We start from the raw sequence: 17,402 nt of genomic DNA, 5'->3' as shown, positions 1-17,402 counted from the left end.
CTACCTTGTTTTACTCACGGCCAAACATGTTATCCTTAAGATAGTGACTAAATCATAACAGATACATTTCAATCACCAGTCCCAATCCACCTATATGCAGCTTTAGTTATTCATTTATATATATCTTTAAGGGATTAATTTTACATGTCAAGTTCTATTGTACGCAGAAGCAATAATGTTGAGGGCCTCTCTAGGATGGCTTCAACAGAAATAATAAATATATATGGAGTAATAAACATGTTGCTCTTGAACCAGACACATATTTTGATGAGTTACAATTAGCAATTATCTTGGCAAGTGTTATTTACAGACAGAATATTTACAGTAGAATGTATTCTGTTGAAAACACAAGCTTTCTTCAAAGTCACTCAGTATAGCTATCATGTGCAACTGATAATGAGTAAGTTAATTGGCCCATTGTTAGCTTTCTAATAAGCCTTTAGATTTAAAAACCCATAAATACAAGGTACTGATTCCACAGTCCTACCAATAAAAATAAAGCCATTTTCTTATGACATCACATAATTAAATGGTTGGATATTGTAATTCCCAGGCATCTTCATGTTCTATGGCAGTAAGAATTGGAAAATTCAAAGCAACCATGCATCCATTGTAACAAACAGAAAAACAAAAGAGAGGCATTTTAATAATGATATATCAAAATGAATTTAATTTTTATAGTGAGAAATAGCCAGTAATGTATGACTGTATTACAAGAGTATTTTAACAGTAGTCAGCTTAATTCACTGCATGGAAGACATAAGCAGTTTTACTTTCCTACTACTTACTTAAAATTATTATTTGCCTGGAAAGCACCGATTTACTATCACCAACTTACTTGTATTTCAAAGGTCCTCAACTCGGCAAGCTTGTGGCCTTATCTTGACAGCCCTGCTATGTTCATGTTCTTTTAGTTGACACGAAAGAGTTCAACCTGAAAGCATACAAGCAGAGTTTATTCTTCACAAAACCAGATTTCTGTTAATGCAGCACTGCACATTTCATCAGCTATCTGGAGTGGCGTGGTCTTTGGGGTGTCTTCTCCTAAATGCTGGCAGGGGAAGAATCTTGAGACATAGCTCAGTGCTGCTGACATGTCACACTGTTTATGTGATCAGGGAAGCTTCTGTTTCTGATAGAGGTAAAAGGGGTTTGCTAGTAAATAATTGGATAAGAATATAGAGGCTTCTTTACACAGAGGAAAGAAACTAACATGACTAACTGTTGCCTGTGCCTCATTAGCTCTGTACATGCAAAAGGAGCATCAATTCATTAGCTCAGCTGGGTTGAAATTTCTGATGATGACTAGGCATAAACAAGTAACAAAATAAAAGGAAACAGGATATCCAAGGGCATGGGGTTGGAGGAGGGGGAAGCCCATGTTTTCCAAAAGGGAAGAAAGAAAGGTGGTATGGTTGATGGTATTTTTAAGACCAGCTGACCTTGGCATTTGTTCTGCTTGGCTGCCATAACAAAATACTATAGACTGGTGGCCTCAACAATATACATTTACTTCTCAAAGTTCTGGGGCTGGAAGTCCAAGATCAAGGTTCCAACAGCGTCAGCTCCTGGTGAGGGTTCTCCTCCTGGCTTGCAGAAGCCACTCTTGCTATATCTTCATATGATCTTTCCTCAGTATGTGACCTCTTAAAAGGAGATTTCTTTTCCTTCTTCTTCTAATAAAGCCACTAATTTTATCATGAGAGCTTCACCCCCCATGACCTAATCTAACCCAAATTTTCTCCCAAAGGTCCTATCTTCAAATATCATCATACCGGAAATTAGAGCTTTAACATATGCATTACGGGGAGGACATGATTCAGTTCATAACAGCCTTTAAGGCCGGAAGTCTTTTCTTCGTGAAGTGATTATGTAGGGTGCTGGATGCAGAAAGGAGACTGAGGATCAGAGCTGGGCATGGAGGAGGGTCAGGGCTGCCTGTTATCTACAGAGCCTGGAGCCAAGAGAGATGCAAAAGGCAACTAGGGACCAAGGGCAAAATCAAGAGCCAACCCCCAAATCCAAAGAAAGAATACTCCAAAGGGGTTATTCTCAGAAGAAGGAAAATTGAAGTCACCAAAGCTGAGCAAGTAGGTGTAGAAGAGATGTTTAAGAGGCAGAGCCTCATAGGAGCTCCTGAAGAGCTGCAGTATGACTCCATGTGTTCATCTGGCAGTAGTGGCAGGGAGAGGCTAAGAAGAACAAAGAACACATAAATATATAAAGAGAAAACTGATTAGTGGCTTCCAAAGAGATCCTGGCTTCTGTAAAGACCTTAGCGAGTTCAATCATTTGCATGTGCATAAAATATCTAGGAAGACACCTAGAAATTAGGAAGACTGGTTGTCTCTGAGGAGGGGGAGCAAGTGACAGTGGCTTTGGGCTGGAGGGAGACTTTTCACTGTGATCTCTTTTGTATTTTTTAAAATTCTGGCCGGGTGCGGTGGCTCACGCCTGTAATCCCAGCACTTTGGGAGGCCGAGGCGGGCGGATCACGAGGTCAGGAGATCGAGACCACGGTGAAACCCCGTCTCTACTAAAAATATAAAAAAAAAAATTAGCCAGGCGCGGTGGCGGGTGCCTGTAGTCCCAGCTACTCCGCAGGCTGAGGCAGGAGAATGGCGTGAACCTGGGAGGCGGAGCTTGCAGTGAGCCGAGATCGCGCCACTGCACTCCAGCCTGGGCGACAGAGTGAGACTCCGTCTCAAAAAAAAAAAAAAATAATAATTCTGAGCTATAGGAGTATAACAAAGGAAAAAGTAGTATCACTTGAAATTATATGTTATTACGACTACTATTATTATTATTTGAGCCCAGGCTGGAGTGCAGTGGAATGATCTTGGCTCGCTGTAACCTCCGCCTCCCGAGTTCAAGTGATTCTCCCACCTAAGCCTCTCTAGTAGCTGGAACTACAGGCATGCACTACCACACTCGGCCAATTTTTTATATTTTTAGTAGAGACTGGGTTTCACCATATTGGCCAGGCTGGTCTCGAACACCTGACCTCAAGTGATGTGCCTGCCTTAGCCTCCCAAAGTGCTGGGATTATAGCCACTGTGCCTGGCCATCACTTAAAATTTTAAAAGGAAATAAATAAAGTAAAATTTAAAACTCAAAAAGATCTAGAGAGAGAGAGAGTGAGAGAGAGCACATTAAGAAGTAAGAAATGTAAAATTTTCTTCATGAGTGCTTCTAAGGCTAGCAACTATGGGCCCACTCTGCTATTTTCATCATGGAACTCCTGCTACTGAATTAAGAGAGGAAGTTGTAAAATTATATCAATGTCCCTATTCCACTTTAAGTAAAAGCATCTTTATTTTTACCATGACCATGCCTCAAAAATTGGGCTCATATTCATATGAGAATTTTATATAAACAGCCTTCTTGTCACTTAGTAGAATACTTGTTACTCACAATAAATCACTACATTATCATAAAATGCCTCTAATTTCTAACTGATACATCTTTACTAAATGCTTAAGCCACACCAAATTCTGAAAGCCACTATGTACATGGCCTAACCCAGACAGCACATAACACAGGTACACACGGCATAATATTAGGATAATAACAAGTATAAGCCAAAGAGTGAACATATACTGAGTAGATAAGTGAAGTAGAGAAGATTCAAAAATGGCAAATATTGAAGGCATCATAAAAATTCACCTCTCATCAGTTACTAGGAAAAGATTCCTTGGGGAAGATAACTCGCCGTTGAGCAATTACAGAGAAGAGAGGAAATGCCAGGCATGTAACAGCTGAGAAGAACATTCAGAGATGAGTGAGAGAATTGGGTAAAGGCAGACTAAATAAATGTTCCAGGGAAAATGAATGTCCAGAGGCTGAAGAGTGGGAAGACAGCCAGCCACACAGAGACTTCGGAGAAGAGGCTGGAGGATGGGCAGGACATAATAGCACACCATGTTCAAAATGCTAAACTGTACAATTCTCATGGCAAATGGCAAGAGCAAAAAACACACTGGCAGCAGCCTGAGAATGGATGAGGAGCCAGGGGAAGACAGTGCTTCAATTGAAAAAAAGGGGTTAGTAGTGCCAACGCTGCACAGGATGCAAGAAAAATAAGGACCTAGGAGAAGTCCTTTTTTATTTAGCTACAACATGGTGATTGGAGACCTGAAGAGCAGAGTCAGGACAGGGTGTGGCAGGAGCAGTCTTCTGCGATTTTCAAGATGAATGTGGATTGCAGATGTGGGGACACTGAGTGAGGACAAATCTTGAAAGCAAGACTGGAGAAGAAATGAGGAATAAAAATGGCTAAAAAAGTCAGAGAATAATTTGTTTTATTTTCCATAAAACAAATTATACCAAAAGCCTGAGAGAGGCTCAGACACATGGAAATGAAGACAGTAGCAAGGGAGAGGTTTATGTTGCAGTGGGTTAGCAAAGAATAATGCGGTAAGGTGGCTGAGAATGAGGACCATGAGTGCAAGAGTGTGAATCAGCATTAGCAAGCAGGATAGTGTCTTCCACAGAAAAGGGAGAGAAGGCTAAGTTTTAGCTCCTTCTATGTGGCCCCTACCTCAGGAGTAATGCCTTAAGTCAGGAGGTGGTTTTATATTTATGCATATGTAGCATCTCTAGTAGCATAGCAGCGACACTGGGGAGCTCTGCAGAGGGATTAGCAAGTGGCAGAGGGTTAGGAATGGCCTCCAAGGCACCAGCAGGGGCAGTTGAGTGCAAGACCCAGGCAGGTTCTTAAGGACATTTCTATCTAATGCATCATAGCAGTGGTGTTTACAATCAACCATGTAGAGCCTGTGTTTCTTATCTATAAAATGATGGTAATAATACCAACTTTTTCCACAGGTTTTTTCAATGAAGATTAAATGACATAGTGATTGTAATATGCTTAGCACAGTGTGTGGAAAATTGCTAGCTTTACACAAGTCTTGACTCTTTCCATCCTCAACACCTTAGACCAAGCAAGTGTATGATCACCACGATGCCAAATGTACAGCATTTGCACAAAGTCTAGTGTGGTTCCATAAGTAAATGCACTAAGGTGATTATGACAGTTATTTGACCTAAAGACTGTGAGTGACAGTGAATGTAAATTCAATGCTGTCAGCGTGAATCAATACATATCAGGAGCAATGATCCATTTACTTCTGGGTAATGAGAGAAAGTTACGACATTGTGAATATATTATGGCTTCTTGGATTTTTTTATTGCTTTTCCCGTGCATTAATACAATAACAAGAAGCATGAATCATTTGCTTCTAGACTGCAAGAAGCTGCAAACTAGGTGCTGATTATTTTGTGTCGGAAAATCATTTCTGAAAGAAAAACAACCAGGATGGGACTATGGCATTTACTGACAAGTGCTTTATATTTGCAGCTATTCGTATTAGGTGATTTGTCTCTGGAATCATTTGGTTCCTGTTTGGGAATATCACTTGTTATATTAGAAAGGCAGTGTACAAAGTCAGTCAAATGTGAGCACTGAAAACAAATTTTACAAAGAATTGTGCATTATTTCAACCAACATTTTCTTGTGCCTACTATGTACCAAGCTTTGTACTAGATTTTGGAGTACAACATTCATATCACACATTCCCTGTGAAGACATTTATGTTACCATGGCAGACAAAGCAATATGGTAAATAGTAAATTTAATGACAGATGACAGTTTGGATATTATGAGAGCTCAGAGGAGTGAATCTTTACATAGTCTTGAAGAGTCATGGTGTATGGTATCCCTTGCATTTTTTTCAGTTTTATTAAGATACAATTGACAACTAAAATTATATATATTTAAAGTGTACAAGGTGATATTTTTGTAAAGTTTTTGAAAAAACTTTTATTTTAGATTTGGGGGTACATGTGAAGGTATGTTACACAGGTAAACACGTGTCATGGGTTTTTTTGTACATATTATTTCATCACCCAGGTATTAAGCCCAGTGCCCAATAAATGTCTTTTCTGCTCCTCTCTCTCCTCCCACCCCACCACCTCAAGTAGACCCTAGTGTCTGTTGTTTCCTTCTTTGTGTTCGTAAGTTCTTATCATTTAGCTCCCACTTATAGGTGAGAACATATGGTATTTGGTTTTCTGTTCCTGCATTAGTTTGCTAAGAATGATAGCTTCTAGCTCCATCTGTGTTCCTGCAAAAGATATGATCTTATTCTTTTTATGGCTGCATAGTATTTCATGGTGTATATGTACCACATTTTCTTCATCCAGTCAGTCATTGATGGGCATTGAGGTAGATTCCATGTTTTTGCTATTGTAAATAGTGCTGCACTGAACATTGGCATGCAGGTCTTTATGGTAGAATGATTTACATTCCTCTGGGTATATACCCAGTAATGGGATTGCTAGGTTGAATGGTAGTGCTTTCCACAATGGTTGAACTAACTTACACTTCCATCAACAGTGTATAAGTGTTCCTTTTTCTCCACCACCCCACCAGCATCTGTTGTTTTTTGACTTTTTAGTAATAGCCATTCTGACTGGCATAAGATGGTATCTCACTTGCTTTTTGATTTGGATTTTTCTAATGGCCAGTGATATTGAGCTTTTTATATGCTTGCTAGCCACATGTATGTCTTCTTTTGAGAAGTGTCTGTTCATGTGCTTTGCCCACTTTCTAATGGGGTTGTTTTTCTCTTGTGAATTTAAGTTCCTTATAGATGCTGGATATTAGACCTATGTCAGATGGGTAGTTTGCAAATATTTTCTCCCATTCTATAGACTGTCTGTTTACTTTGTTGATAGTGTCTTTTGCTGTGCAGAAACTCTTAAGTTTAATTAGATCCCACTTGTTAATTTTTGCTTTTGTTGCAATTGCTTTTTGTATCTTTGTCATGAAATCTTTGCCTGTTCCTATGTCCAGAATAATGCTGCCTAGGTTGTCTTCCAGGGTTTTTATAGTTTTGGGTTTTACATTTAAGTCTTTAATCCATGTTGAGTTGATTTTTGTATATGGTGTAAGGAAGGGGTCCAGCTTCAATCTTCTGTATATGGCTAGCCAGTTCTCCCAGCACCAAACAGAGAGTCTGTTCTCATTGCTTGTATTGTTGTCAGCTTTGTTGAAGATCAGATACTTGTAGATGTGCAGCCTTATTCCCAGGCTCTCCATTCTGTTTCATTGGTCTGTGTGCCTGTTTATATACTAGCACCATGCTATGTTGGTTACTGCAGCCTTGTAGCAAAGTTGTAAGTCAGGTAACATGATGCCTTCAGCTTTGTTCTTTTTGCTTAGGATTGCCTTGGCTATTCAGGCTCTTTTTTGGCTCCATACAAATTTTAAAATATTTTTTGATAGTTCTGTGAAAAATGTCCTTGGTAGTTTGATAGGCATCACATTGAATCTGTAAATTTCTTTGGACAGTATAGCTATTTTAATGACATTATTTCTTCCTATCCATGACTATGGGATGTTTTTCCATTTGTTTGTGTCTTCTCTGATTTCTTTGAGTAATGTTTTGTAGTTATCATTGCAAAGATCTTTCACCTCCCTGGTTAGCTGTATTCCTAGGTATGGCTGTTATTGGTGTATAGAAATGCTAGTGATTTTTGTATGTTGATTTTGTATCCTCAACTTTGCTGAAGTTTGCTGAAGTTGTTTATCAGCTGGAGGAACTTTGGGGCTAAGACAATGGGTTTTTCTAGATGTAGAATCATGTCATCTGCAAATAGAGAGATAGTTTTACTTCCTCTCTTCCTAAATGGATGCCCTTTATTTCTTTTTCTTACCTGATTGCTCTGGCTAGGACTTCCAATACTATGTTGAATAGAAGTGGTGAGAGAGCATCCTTGTCTGTGCCAGTGTTTATTCTTTCTTTCTTTTTTTTTTTATAATTAAAGTAGCTTTCTTTTATTTTTCTCTTCAACTTTTCTCTTAAGTTCAGGGGTACATGTGTAGGATGTGCAGGTTTGTTACAAAGGTAAGTGTGTGCCATAGTGGTTTCCTGCACAGATCATCCCATCACCTACATATTAAGCCCAGCCAGCAGTCATTAGCTATTCTTCCTGATGCTCTCCCTTCTCCCACTGCCCCCCAACTGACAGGCCCCATTGTGTGTTGTTCCTCCTCACGTGTCCATGTGTTCTTATCACTCAGCTCCCATTTATAAGTGAGGACACATGGTGTTTGGTTTTCTGTTCCTGCATGAGTTTGCTGAGGATAATGGCTTCCAACTCCATTCATGTATCTGCAAAAGACATTATCTCATTCCTTTTTATGGTGGCATAGTATTCCATGGTATATCTTTAATAGCATTGAAACCATAAAATACTTTGGATAGTATGGCCATTTTCAACAATATTGATTCTTCTTATCCATGAGAATGGAATGTTTCTTCATTTGTTTGTGTCCTCTCTGATTTGTTTGAGCAGTAGCTGTAGTTCTCCTTGAAGAAGTCCTTCACTTCCCTTTATCCATTCTGTTATTGATGGAAATTTAGGTTAATTCCATGTCTTTGCTATTGTGAGTAGTGCTGCAATGAACATATGTGTGCATGTATCTTTATAATAGGATGATTTATATTTCTTTGGGTGTATAGCCAGTAATGGTATTGCTTTGTGAAATGGTATTTCTGCCTCTAGGTCTTTGAGGAATTGCCACACCATCTTCCACAATGTTCAAACTAATTTACCCTTCCACCAAAAGTGTAAAGGCGTTCCTTTTTCTCTGCAACCTCACCAGGATATGCTGTGTTTTGACTTTTTAATAAAAAATCATTCTGGCTGGCATGAGATGGTATCTCATTGTGGTTTTGATTTACAGTTCTTGAATCATCAGTGATATTGAGCTTTTTTTCATGTTTGCTGGCCACATGTATGTCTTCTTTTGAGAAGTGTTCATTCATGTCCTTCGCCCACTTTTTTGTTTTTTTCTTGTAAATATATTTAAGTTCCTTGTAGACTCTGGATATTAGATCTTTGTCAGATAGACACGTTGCAAAAACTTTATTCCACTTCGTATGTTGTCTCTTTGCTCTGAAGATAGCTTCTTTTGCTGTGCAGAAACACTTTAGTTTAATTAGACCACATTTGCCAATTTTTGTTTTAGTTGCAATTGCTTTTGGCATTTTCATCATAAAACCTTTGCCTGTGCCTATGTCCTGAATGGTATTGCCTAGATATTCCTCTAGCATTTTTATAGTTTTGGGTTTTAAATTTACATCTTTAATCCATCTTGGGGTAATTTTTGTATATACTATAAGGAATGAGTCCAGTTTAATTTTCTGCATATGGCTAGCCAGCACTCTCAGCACCATTTATTAAATAGGGAGGTCCTTTTCCCATTGCTTGTTTTGTCAAGTTTGTCAAAGATCAGATGGTTGTAGGTGTATGGTCTTATTTCTGAGTTCTCTATTATGTTCTATAGGCATATGTGTCAGTTTTTGTACCAGTACCATGCTGTTTTGGTTACTGTAGCCTTGTAGTATAATTTGAAGTTGGGTAGCATGATGCCTCCAGCTTTGTTCTTTTTGCTTAGGATTGTCTTGGCTATTCAGGCTTTTTGGCTCCATAAGAATTTTTAAATACTTTTTGTAATTTTGTAAAGAATGCCAATGGTAGTTTAATGAGAATAGCATTGAAACCATAAAATACTTTGGGCAGTATGGCCATTTTCAACAATATTGATTCTTCTTATCCATGAGAATGGAATGTTTCTTCATTTGTTTGTGTCCTCTCTGATTTGTTTGAGCAGTACTTGTAGTTCTCCTTGAAGAAGTCCTTCACTTCCCTTGTTAGCTGTATTCCTAGGTATTTTATGCTTTTTGTGGCAATTGTGAATGGGAGGTCATTTATGATTGGGCTCTCAGCTTGCCTGTTGTTGGTGTATAGGAATGCTAGTAATTTTTGCACATTGATTTTGTATCTTGAGACTTTGCTGAAGTTACTAATCAGCTTAATAAGCTTTTGGGCTGAGTCAATAGGGTTTTCTAGATATAGAATCAAAGATAGTTTGACTTCCTCTCTTCCTGTTTGAATACACTTTATTTCCTTCTCTTGCCTGACTGCTGTGTCCAGAACTTCCAATACTATGTTGAATAGGAGTGGTGAGAGAGGGCATCTTTGTCTTAGACTGATTTTCAAGGGGAATGCTTGCAGCATTCCCAATATGATATGGGCTTTGGGTTTGTAAGAGATGATGCTTATTATTTTGAGTTATGTTCTTTCAATACCTAGTTATTGAGAGTTTTTAACATGAAGGGATGTTGGATTTTATTGAGGGCCTTTTCTGAGTCTATTGAGATAATCAAGTGGTTATGTATTTAGTACTGTTTATGTGATGAATTACATTTATTGATTTGCATATGTTGAACCAACTTGCATCCCAGGGTTGAAGCCAATTTGATTGTGGTGGATAAGATTTTTGATGTGCTGCTAGGTTTGGTTTGCCAGTATTTTATTGAGGATTTTTGCGTTGATATTCATCAATGATATTGGCTTGAAGTTTTCTTGTTTTGTTGTGTCTCTGCTAGGTTTTGGTATCAAAATGATGATGGCCTCATAGAATGAGTTAGGGAGGAGCCTCTCTTTTTCTATTGTTTAGAATAGTTTCAGAAGAAATGGTACGAGCTCCTCTTTGTACCTCTGATAGAATTCGGCTGTGAATCCATCTGGTCCTGGGCTTTTTTTGGTTGGTATGCTATTAATTACTGCTTCAATTTCAGAACTCGTTATTGGTCTATTCAGGGATTCAACTTCTTTCTTGTTTAGTCTTGGGTGGGTTTATGTGTCCAGGAATCTATCCATTTCTTCTAGGTTTTCTAGTTTGTGTGTGTAGAGGTGTTTGTAATAGTTTTTAATGGTTGTTTTTATATCTGTGGGTTCAGTAGTTACAGTCCCTTTGTCATTTCTAATTATGTTTATTTGAATCTTCTCTCTTTTCCTCTTTATTAGTATAGCTAGTGGCCTCCGCATTTTATTAATTTTTTCAGAATACAAACTCCTGGATTTGTTGATCATTTGCATGGTTTTTTGAGTCTCAATTTTCTTCAGTTAAGCTCTGATTATTGTTTTTCTCATCTTCTGCTAGCTTTGGAGTTAATTTGTTCTTGCTTCTCTAATTCTTTCAGTTGTGAAGTTAGGTTGCTCATTTGAGATCTCTCTAACTTTTTTATGTGGGCATTTAGTGCTATGAATTTCCTGCTTAACATTTCCTTAGCTGTGTCCCAGGGTTTCTGGTGTGTTTTATCTTTGTTCTTATTATTTTCAAAGAACTTCTTGATTTCTGCCTTAATTTCATTATTTACCTAAAAGTCATTCAGGAACATACTGTTTAATTTCCATGTAATTCCATGGTTTTGAGCTGTTTTCACTGTCTTGAATTCTATTTTTATTGCACTGTGGTCCTAAGGTGTATTTGGTATGATTTTCATTCTTTTACATTTGTGGAGGATTGTTTTATGTCCAATGATATGGTCAACTTTAGAACACATGACATGCAGTGATAAGAATGTATATTCTTTTGTTTTTGGGTAGAGAGTTTTGTAAAGGTCTGTCAGATCCATTTGGCTCAATGTTGAGTTTAGGTCCTGAATACCTTTGTTAATTTTCTGCCTTGATGGTGTGTCTGATATTCTCAGTGGAGTGTTGAAGTCCCCCACTATTTTTGTGTGGTAGTCTATGACTCTTTGTAGGTCTCTAAGAACTTGATTTATAAATTTAGGTTCTCCTATACTGGGTGCGTATATATTTAGGATAGTTAGGTCTTCTTGTTGAATTGAATGCTTTACTATTATGTAACGCCCTTCTTTTTCTTTTTTGATCTTTGTTCATTTAAAACCTGTTTTGTCTAAAATTGGGATTGCAATCCCTACTTTTTTCTGTTTTCTATTTGCTTGGTAGATTTTTCTCCATCCTTTTATTTTGAGCCTATGAGTGTCATTATGTGTGAGATGAGTCTCTTGAAGACAGCATACCATTGAGTCTTGCTTTTTTATTCAGCTTGCCACTCTGTCTTTTAAGTGAGGCATTTATCTTGTTTACATTAATGGTTTGTATTGATATGTGTGGATTTGATTTTGTCATTGTGCTGTTAGCTGGTTATTATGTTGGTTTGTTTGTGTAGTTGCTTTACCATGACACTAGTCTGTACATTTAAGTGTGTTTTTGTGTTAGCTGTTTCCAATCTTTCCTTCTTTTATTTAGTGCTGTTTTCAAGATCTCCTGTAAGGCAGGTCTAGTGGTAATGAATTTCCTCAACATTTGCTTATATAAAAAGATTCTATTTCTCTGTCACTTAGGAAGCTTAGTTTGCCTGGATATGAAATTCTTAGTTGAAGATTTCTTTCTTTAAGAATGTTAAATATAGGCCTCAAATTTCTTCTGGCTTGTAAGATTTCAGCTGAGAAGTGCTCTATTAGCCTAATGAGGTTTCATTTGTAGCTGACCTGAGCTTTCTATTGAGCTGCCTTTAACATTCTTTCCTTCACCTTGACATTGGAAAACCTGACAATTATGTGTCTTGAGGATGCTCTTCTTGTGGAGAATCTTGCAGGAATTCTGTGTTTCCTGAATTTGACTGTTGGCCTCTCTAGCAAGGTTGGGAAAGTTTTCATGGGAGATATCCTGAAATATGTTTTCCAAGTTGTTTACTTTCTCCCTCCCCATTTCAGGGATGCCAGTGATGTATAGATTTGGCCTCTTTACATAATCCCATACTTCTCAGAGATTTTGTTCATTCCTTTTTATTCTTTTTACTTTCATTTTGTCTGACCATCTTATTTCAGAGGGCCAGTCTTCAAGTTCTGAGATTCTTTCCTCAGCTTGGTTTATTTTGTTGTTATTTAATAATACTTGTGATTGCATTTTGAAATTCCTGTATTTTGTTATTCAGCTCTGTCAGACCCACTAGGTTCTTTTTTATATTAGTTATTTTATCCCTCAGCTCCTGTATCACTTTATTGTTATTCTTATTTTCCTTGGATTGGGTATTGCCATCCTCCTAAATCTCGATGATCTTTGTTCCTATCCATATTCTGAATTCTATTTCTGTCATTCCAGCCAGTTCAGCCTTATTAAGAACTCTTGTTGGAGAACTGGTGTGGTCATTTGGAGGACATATAATACTCTGGCCATTTGAGTCGCCAGATTTCTTGCACTGTTTTTTTTCTAATTTCTGAGTGTGGGTGTTTCTTTAACTGCAGTATAGATTAAGTATAGTCAATAGACTTCTTTTCTGGATGTTTTCGCTGGGCTGAGTCTTTTTTGCAGGGTCTTTATTTGATGCTGCCTTCTCGTCTCTGGTTTCAGAGGGGGGTATGTTAGTGAGGCATTTTTGGTGTTGAAGCTTTGCGGTGTGATCCAGCATGTGGCAAGCTTATTGGTCAGTTTGTAGACTCTTGCTCAGTGTGTGGCTCCCCTATATTTCCTCACAGTTGCAACTATGTTCCCTCTTTGTGCTCTGAAAGTGTGGGTTCCTCTCCCCCATGAGTGCTGGTTGTAGACTGTGACGTGGCACTCCTAGGCTGCTCCCTGCAACTCTGGGGTGATTTTAGTCTTTATGTTTGTTCCTCAACTTGAAGGCAGCAGAGGAAAAGAACTCAGTAGTGGCTGTTTTTGAGGGTCATTTGGTTATCTTCTGGAGCCCTCACCCCAGAGAGATGCAGGTCAGTCAGCAATCACTCAGTGCAATCAGCCCACGACGGAGGGTTTGTGCTGTGGGCCTAAGCCAGGGGTTCCCTTTCTTGTGACAAGCAGTTTTAGGGGAGATGTGGGGGGGGATGTTGGAGGTGTGGATAAGGCACTTAGGGTCTTTGCTCTTTCATTAGTCCGAGGGTGGCAAAGGCAGTTCCACTGCAGATGCAGTGGCAAAGAGGCTTTCAGATGACCTGGAGGCTCTGTCCAGGGAGTTGCTGAGTTGCTACTGTTGCAATAGCTCTGATGTTGTGTGGCTGGAGGCCCAGGTCTGAAGGACCTGCCTGCGAGGAGATATGGACATGCGCACCCATGTAGCAGTCTGGATTATTTTCCACAGGGCTGCTGTGGTATGCTTGGGGCCCATGCTAGTTCCTAGTCACCTTGGATTTTCCAGTACATGTAGGTATCACTAGTGAAGGCTGTGAAATAGCAAAAATAGTAGCCTGTCCCTCCCTCTGGTAGGCCTGTTCTAGAGAGGCATGAGCCTGTTGCTGGCCCAAAGACACCTGTAGGAGGTGGCTAGAGACATCAGTTGGGAGGTTCCCACCCAGTGAGGCAGAATGGGATTGCGGCCCATTCATTTCCTTTTGATTCTTTCAAGAGTTTAATCTTTCGTATACTATCCATTTGTTTCATTGTGATTTTAATTTATTTCTCTAATGATTAGTGATGTTGGGCCTTTTTCCATGAATGTATTGGCCACGTGGTATGTCTTTTTTTGATAATTTTTCCCCTTTCTAAATGGTGTATATTTACGGTGTACCACATGATGTTTTGATACACTTATAAACAGTGAAATGGTTACTGCAACCAAGCAAATGAACATATTCATTATGTCACTTAGGTCTTTTTTGTGGTTAAGAGCATGTAAAATCTACTCTCATAGCAAATGTAAAGTACACAATATTATTAACTACTGTCCTCCTAATGCTATACGTTAGATCTCTACATATTCATTTGACATAACTGCAACTTTTTACTCTTCAACCTGTATTTCCTTATTTCCCCTACTGTCTCCATATCTGATAACCACCTTTCCACTCTGTTTCTATGTATTTAAGGTTTTTTTAGATTCTACATATAAGTGAGATCATGCTGTCTTTTTCTTTCAATGCCTGGCTTATTTCACTTAGCATAACTCACCCCAGGTTCATTCATGTGTTCACAAAACACAGAATATCCTTCTTTTTAAAGGCCGGCTAATATTTCATTGTTCATATACACCATAATTTTCTTAAGCCTTTTATCTATCCATGCACACTTAGGTTGTTTCCATATCTTGGCTATTGTGAATAATGCTGTGATGACCAAGAGAGTGCAAATATCTCCAAAAGGCACTGATTTCATTTCCTTTGTGTATATATTTAGAAGAGGGATTGCTGAGTCCTATGATAGTTCTGTTTCACTTTTTCTGAAGAACTTCTTTAGTGCTCTCCATAATGGCTGCACCAATTTACATTACTACCAATAGAGTATAAGGACTCTCTTTTTTCCACATCCTTGCCAATATTTGTTATCATGTCTTCTTGATAATAGTCATTCTAAAAGATGTGAGGTGATACCTCATTGTAGTAATAATTTACATTACCCTAATAATTAGTGATGTTGACTACATTTTCATAGGCCTGTTGACCGTTTTTAATGTCTTCTTTGGAAAACTGTCTATTCTAGTCATTTGTCCATTTTAAAATCAGGTTATTATTACTATTTTCTATCAAGTCATGTGAATTACTTACATATTTTTGAGTATTAGTCCCTTTTCAGATATACAGTTTGAAAATATTCTATTAGTTCATAGGTTGCCTTTGCATTTTGTTGCTTGTTTCCTATGTAGAAGCTTTTTAGTTTGATATGGTTTACTTTTGCTTTTGTTGTCTAAGCATTTGGTGTGATATCCAAAAATATTACTGCCCAGGCCAATGTGAAGAGCTTTTTCCAATGTCCTTTAGAAATGTTAGTTTCAGGTCTTATTTATGAGTCTTCAATTTATTTTAAGTTGATTTTTGTGTATGATGTAAGATAAACATATAGTTTCATTCTTTTTCATGTACATATTTAGTTTTCCTAACACCATTTATTGAAGAGACTAATCTAATTTCAATTTTGTATTCCTGGCATCCTTGTTAAAAATTAGTTGACCATATATGCTTGGGTTTACTTTGGGGCTCTCAAATCTGTTCCATTAGTCTATGTGTCTGTTTTTATGCCAGTACCATACTCTTTGAATACTATAGCTTTGTAGTATAATTTGAAATTAAGGAATGTAATGCTTCCAACTTTTTTTTCCTTAACATTTATTTGGCTCTTGTGCAGCATTTTGTGGTTCTGTATACATTTTGTGGTTCCATATAAATGTTAGAATTTTTTTTCATTTCTGTGGAAAATATTATTGGAATGATGATGAAGTATGCTTTGCATATGTAGATTGTTTTGAGTAGTATGGGCATTTTTACAATATTAATTATTCCAAATCTATTATCATGAAATATCTTTTCATTTATTTATATCATGTTCAATTTTTTGATTCATGTTTTATAGTTTTCAGTGTACAGGTCTTTCATTTCCTTATTTAGATTTATTTCAAAATTTTTTATTCTTTTTGATGCTATGGTAACTGAGACTTTAAAAACTTTCATTTTGAGGTAAGTCATTATTGGAGTAAAAAATGCAACTGAGTTTTTTAATGTTAATTTTGTATCTTGTAACTTTATTGAATTCATTTTGTAGGTATAACAGTTTTTTGGTGGTGTCTTTAAGGTTTTCTACATATAAGGTCATGTCATCTACAAATAAAGATATTTATTTCTTCTTTTCAGATTTGGATACTCTTATTTTCTTTTCTTGTCTGATTGTTCTTACTAGTACTTTCAGTGTATGTTGAATAGAAATGGCAATAGAAGGCATTCTTACCTTGTATTGGATCTTAAAAAAAAGCTTTCATGTTTTCTCCACTGATTATTATGTCAGCTTTGGATTTTTTATAAATGGCTGTGATAATTTGAGAAAAAACTTCTTCTATATCTAAATTTTTGAGAGTTTATATCAAGAAAGGGTGTTGAACTTTTCGATATGTATTTTCTTCATGTATTGAGATGATCATGTGGCTTTCGTTCTGTTGCTGTGGTGTATTACATTGATTGATTTGTATATGTGAAGCCAAACTTCCATCCCAGGGATAAATCCTACTTGATCATAATGTATCATTTTTTGATATGTTGTTGAATAATGGTTTGTTACTATTTTGTTGAGGATCTTTGCATTAATGTTCATGAGAAACGTTTCATTAGAAATATTAATGTTCATCAGAAATATTTGAATCTTTGCTCATTTTTCAGTCTAGCTAAAGGTCTGTCAATTTTGTTTATCTTTTCAAGATCCAAGTTAGTTTTGTAATCTTTTCTATTGCTTTCCTAGTCTCTATTTATTTATGCTCTGATCTTTATTTCCTTCATTCTATGAAATTTGGGCTTAGTATGTTCCTCTTTTCCTGATTCTATCAGGCTTAATGCTAAGTTGTTGTTTTTTGGAGACCTTTCTTCTTTTTTATGTAAGCATTTATTATAGATATCCCTCTTAGAACTCCTTTAGCATAATCTCATAGGTTTTGGTACATTGTATTTTCACTTTCATTTGTCTAAAAATATTTTTAAATTTCTTCTTTGATTTATTCTTTGACCCACTTGTTGTTAAAGAGTATATTGTTTAACTTCCATATATTTATGTATTTTCTGAAATTCCTCCTATTATTGATTTTTAGTTTTATAACATTATAGTCAGAG

At 37.2% G+C, this 17,402-nt stretch overlaps 1 long non-coding RNA gene across 2 annotated transcripts in view; it reads right to left on the bottom strand.

The window, feature by feature from the left end:
- LOC129479381 (uncharacterized) overlaps positions 1 to 17,402 on the bottom strand; it is a 288,512-nt gene that overhangs the window by 178,191 nt on the left and 92,919 nt on the right. For both annotated transcript variants that reach the window (XR_008656666.2, XR_010120251.1), the window contains exon 2: positions 839 to 934. This is a non-coding gene — a long non-coding RNA (uncharacterized lncRNA). The remainder of the gene's footprint in view (positions 1 to 838; positions 935 to 17,402) is intronic.

Source organism: Symphalangus syndactylus, chromosome 3 (assembly GCF_028878055.3).
Source record: "Symphalangus syndactylus isolate Jambi chromosome 3, NHGRI_mSymSyn1-v2.1_pri, whole genome shotgun sequence".
NCBI lineage: Eukaryota > Metazoa > Chordata > Mammalia > Primates > Hylobatidae > Symphalangus > Symphalangus syndactylus.
Note: the sequence above shows the minus strand (reverse complement) of the source record. Positions and strands in the feature narration are given on the sequence as shown.